Consider the following 6,000-nt stretch of genomic DNA (forward strand, 5'->3'; position numbering starts at 1 on the left):
GAGCAATCTTTTTTGATCGGGGATTGGAATGATGTAATAATACAATAATGAAGTTTTTATGTTATTGGCACTTTTTTATGTCGCTTTCATCAACATGTCCGTGATATTATTCTAATTATAATCACACGAAACACGATATTGTAAGCGAATTTCAAGGGAATATAATCTATTATTTATATAAACATATTCCGATTAATCCGAAACTATATACATAATCTATCCGCATTTATTCAGAATGGTCTCGAATAGTAAAATAAATATAAACTTCCCCGTAGAACCGTACAATAAAATAAGTTCTTCTACCATGGAACTCAATTGGCTTTTGTCTATGCTAGTGTGCATTCAAATAGGGCAGATCCCTAATTTTATAGGTTCTTCTACTATGCACCCTGTGTGCCCTTCATCACTTGGCAACATGGTACAGCACCTGTACTATAAAATGACTAGAACTACAAGCGTGGGCACACTTATTTCCTCTTTGTCATCACCAAAGATTAAAATTTTACAACTGAAGAATCAAAATGACTTTCAATATTGAACATGGCTTATTACTGATAATAGATTTGCCATTACATTGTCTTCTATAACATTCAATTCGCACAATTTTGAAATCAGTAATGTGTCCTTGGTTCAACAAGGATGAGGAAAATTTAGAACATAATAAAATTATGTTATGTTTATGATTTCTAGCATTGAAGAAAAATTGTATGCTATATATGTTCAATTGTACATTTAGTCTGAAGAATAACTCGTATACAAAAAGGTGAATTTATATATGTCGGGTTAAGATCGGAATTTTGGGCGCGTGACAACTCTTCGCGTGGACTAGCCATCGTTTCACAAAGCCGAAATTATATGTACTCGTATATATAAAACTATCACTAAGCTTAACAAATAATTAAGTCTAATGAATGATAAATTTGATGAACAATGAAGTTAATGAATAATATGATTTACGAATAATGAATTTACGTACACTATTAACAATGTTTTTGTTGGGTTCAAACGAATCCACGGCCAACGAGATAACTCTTTACTTAGCGTGAAAAATAATCTTAGGCGCAAAATACGATTGACGAGAAATGTTCGACGTGTCACTCTCCCTTGGAGAGTGCACGAATGCCCGCCTCGTCTGCAATTCGATACGCACTCGTTAGAAGCATCGAGAAGTTCCGAACGCCGTTGCTAGGCAGTTTCTGCCTGGAGTTTGGTTATTGATACAATGTATGTCCCATTGTCTCGGCACCTCCGAGGTAACCTCACACGTGGCTAGGCCCGCTCAAGAGGCCGCATGCCGCCACAATCATACTTCTCGGAAAACCCATACAACCACTCCAGACCTCCGTTAGGCAAAACGCTTATCTCGTGACCGTGGCTACGTTCGGCGACCAATTGTCACCTCGAACCCAATCTCGCTATCACAAATTTTAAACAATTACAGCTATAATAAAATCTAGGCTAAAGTACTAGAGGGTGTTCCCAAAATTTCCAAGGAAAGCTTCGGCTTTCCTTTCATCTCCGACATATATATACATAATTAGCTATCATTTAATGTGATTTTTATTTTTAATAGTAGATATATGGTTTTTTACATTATTGAAATACAAAATACTGTTACAGAATCAGTAACATAAAATGAAAGATAATAATATTTCTATCTCTCTTATAACATGTTTACCATTTCATTCACTTCATACATCTGTGGCGGATCGGTATCAACAGGACGCCGACAGGTCGAGGCATCAACGCGGCGCAACACCTCCCGGGCGATCCGCGGGTACCAACCGCCAACACCAGAGGGCTACGACGACAACGAGTCTGTCTATCTCGCTAGCGGTCGAATATACGAGCGAATGATACAAATACCGCACCTAGCGAGACTCCCTCTACGTCTATGGCCTTACCGGGCATAGCCTTACTGACGAGTCCACCGGTAGTCCCGGGATGAAACGCAACCTCTGTTTTCATCTGGCAGCGACAACCTCCGCCACACATCTATTATAAAATATCTTGTCTTGCAATTGTTCAGAGGTAGTCACTTTATTTACATTTCAATCTTAAGATCTCTAAGGTCAGCTGTTAATACTGTTTAACTGCTTCTTTTTATATGCATCTACTTCTTTTTTATACGTAGGGAAATCCTCATGGACACTCCCCCCTCTCTTCTGGGAAGTGGCGGGGTAGTGTCGGACTTTACTGACTAAAACCCCACAATGGACCGCCTGGCGCTCAGCTGGAATGACCCAAGACCTCTTTCGAATTATTGCCGGAGCACTCCTGCGTCTTTTCCTATTTGCGGGAGTCGTTCCTTAGTTAGTTCGAGCATTGGGAGGGACCACCCCTCTCAACGACATCTCCTAGACCGTCATGCAAGTCTGAGGAGATCCAGATCCTCCTCGGCGTGTCGGCCCTATGACCACCTAGGACAGCGTAGAATTGTCCTTCTGCGCGGAACCCTGCAATAGTGGGATGTTCTCATCCTCTCTCGCTCTGTTCGTTCCTTTACGAGCATTACGCCTTCGCAATATGAGCGGACTGCGAAGAACTCTTGTTGCCTCCCCAGCATCACTTTCACAACTGACGAGGGGTCTAATCTCTCGCCAATCGCTAGCCGTAGAATACGACGTGGGGCCTCCACGACGGACAAAATTCCAACGTGTGCTGGGCCGTGTCCTCGCACACATCGCAGAGGTGACAGGTGTTCGTCACCTCTCTCCCGATTTTCTGCAGGTATTCCCCGAATACTCCATGTCCTGTGAGCACCTGCGCCATCCGAAAGGACAGCGGAAGGCCTCTGTAGTCCTTCCAAGCCTCCCATTTGTCAGAACCGATCTAACGGCCCGGTGGCCACGGACCTGGTCTTCGACGAATAGGTCGGAGCGTCACCGCTGCCACACCTCTCGTCTAGCTTCCCCCCGAACGTCTCGGGCCGCCTGCTCGGCGGGGAGAGAGTCCCTACCTGCGCTCAGGCCCCTCCGGTTTTCGTACACTCGTCGAAGCGCCAAGGCCTAGAGCTCGAACGGAGGAGACGCCGCCAGGACAGTCACCGACGCATATGATATCGTCCGGTATCCCCTTACGATCCCAATGGCGGTCATCCTATGAAGCCTCCTCAGCAAGTGTAGACTGCGACGACTTGTCATCAGATCTCCTGCCCAAACCGGAGCCCCATACAGAACCCGAGAACGGACGACTTCCTCATATAGTCGGCGCACTCCGACTTCTGCCCCACCGATATTCGGCAGCAAGCCACAAAAAGCGTTGGCTGCCGTCGTCACTTTGGGAACCAGGAGCTTGCAGTGCGGTCCGAACGACCATTGTTGATGGTGAGGCCCAAATATTTCATCTGAAACCCTTGCTCAACCTCCTCCCTGCTTATGTTCAAACACAGGTCAGGCGGAGGAGTCCCCCTACGTTGGTAGTCGTAAAACCATATGGCTTCCGACTTGGCTGGGGATATCTCAAGTCCAGCCTGCGTATAACCCGTATCATACAGGCGGCGGCAAGCTCTCCGTGGCGCAGCGTCTCGTGCCATCAGCATCTCCTAGTCAAGACCAACGTGTCATCCGCGTAACACACCATGCATGAATCTGGGGGCATAGAACAGTAAAGCACCGCGTTGTAGCCGATGATTCATAGAATCGGTTCCAAAACCGAACCCTGCGGAACCTAGCGCTCAACGGGCCACCGCTCTTCTCCATCCTTGCCAGTGTAGCCGATCCATCTGTCGCTCAGGTAGGCCCGTATGACACGAATAACGTAGGGAGGCACCTCGAAAAATTCAAGGGCCTCCAATATCCCGTCCCAGGGTATGGTGTTGAATGCATTGACTATATCTAAAGAGGCTACCAGCGCTACCCCACCCCGAGAAACCATGGCCCGTGACATCTCCCGCACCCGGTTCACAGCATCTACCGTCGAGCGACCCCGCCGAAAGCCGTACTAGCTTTCGTGCCAACCGGGTACTCGCCCTGACATGTGGGCCTTCAGACGGGCAGCAATGACTCTTTCGAAGAGCTTGCCCACTTCATCCAGTAGGCACACCGGATGATACGCGGACGGCGAGTCCGTCGGTCGCCCCTCCTTCCGAAGCAGGACCAGCCTCGCCATGCGCCATATCGGAGGGTAGACTACCTCCCTCGGACACCGTGTAAATAGGTGACATAGCCTGGGGGCCATGACTGCCATCGTCTCAGCCCATATCCGTCCTGGGATTCCGTCCGGGTCCTGCGCCACGTCGCGAGAGGCTATCCTGCTCGCCGCATCCAACATCTCCTCCGCAATCCCTAGTTCCTCCCTCAACTCCATTGTCCAAGTCGAGGAAGTGCGCGGCTGCCCCAGGCTGTCCTCCTGTGGCGGGAACAGTATGCGAATGACCTCCTCCAGCAATGCCAGATTCATATCTGCCGTCAGCGGTGGGGCCCTTGGCCGCAGTTTCTTCATCACCATCCTGTACGGCCGCCCCCACGGGATTCGACTGACTGGCCGAGGTCCATCCAGGATCGGGCTTTAGCGATCTTGATCCTCCGCTGTAAGATGCGTCGCGTCCCTCTATATGCCTTGTAGCAGAGGGAGATCTCTTCCTCGTCATGAAGCCCCCGACGACGGAATCTCTGGAACCACCTGCGGACCCGAATGCACCTGTACACAGTCCCATTCTGTCTAGTACCAGGCACGGAGCGCGGCATCGACGCATCACATGCCACGTTCATGTCTCAGCGAAGATACTCCGCCTCCTCGTCCACGCTTGTCTCCTCTGTACGGGCGTCCCAGTTTCAGCCGCGGCAATGCCTGCTGGTCAAGCCTCTGTTAAGTAAGAGGAGCCGAGGCCTGCACCCTAGTCTGACAGCACCCGGCCACAAGTATCCGTCCTTGTGTTCCCCCATTGCGAGGAGTGAGCATTAAAGTCTCCCAGGACGAGGACCTAACGTGAAAGGTATCGTTTCACGCAATCACCAACCCCGTCCAAGAACTCCGCAAACGCAACCAGGCCACTGTTCGGGGAGACATATACGCCCACCACCCACTCGATAGCGGCATACCCCTTGCCCTGCTCGAGCGGGATCCCTGCGACGGGCGTGTCCGATGCTGACGTCCATGTCATAGCGACCAAACCATCCAGGTCTCTGACCTAGTTAGGAGTGTCTAATATACGATCTCGGCTACCACTGCCAGGGCAACCCTGCTCTCCCTTATCATCTGGAAAAGCAGGTCTTGTGCCCGTTTCGATCGCCTGAAGTTGGTCTGGAGCAGCCATACGAATCTACTTTACCGAGTCCATATTCATGGCCTCCCGCCGGCCATCTGCCACACTCGTTATTCTTTCCTGTCCCTGCGGTAGGTCTCTCACATTGTCACCCTACATCCTGTCCGCAGGCTCCCGAATTCGACTCGTCCTTTTAGTTTTCGGCGAAACGCATGCGGCCCCTCCCATTCTATGGGCGATGGGCGCACCGAGCGACTCACAGAGCCTGATAACCGGTGCCTCCGCACCTGTAGCATACCTGCTCCCGATCTACCATAGATTCGCAGATCGCTCTCACATGTCCCAGCTCTATGGCATTGTAAGGTCATCTTCAGGATGGCTTTGACCCTTGCCATTGTCCAGCCCTTTATATGCATCTACTCTAGATTTTCTATTTATAAATAAATTTATTTAACCATAGGGGGAGATGCAAACCTATATTTGAAAGAGAAGAAGTAAAAAGTGCATCAGTTACAACAGAAAAAATTGTAGGACATCATACAATTGCTGCAATAAATAATGAAAATTTAGATGATTTGTTTAATATTAAAAATTTTTATTTTTTGTCGTCATTTTGAAGATATACTGCCTCCAAATTATCTCAATTATCAATTTAATGACATCGATTTTGTTTTTGCGACAAAAACAGTGTCACAAAAATCGGACCTTATTTCGGTCGTTAATTTGCTTTTATTTTTCGAGCATGGATATCGTCGCTGGCTGTAATTAAAGTATTGACGCGTAATATACATGGC

Source organism: Bombus vosnesenskii, unplaced genomic scaffold (genome assembly GCF_011952255.1).
Source record: "Bombus vosnesenskii isolate JDL3184/JDL3185 unplaced genomic scaffold, Bvos_JDL3184-5_v1.1 scf7180000013379, whole genome shotgun sequence".
NCBI classification, from domain to species: Eukaryota; Metazoa; Arthropoda; class Insecta; order Hymenoptera; family Apidae; genus Bombus; species Bombus vosnesenskii.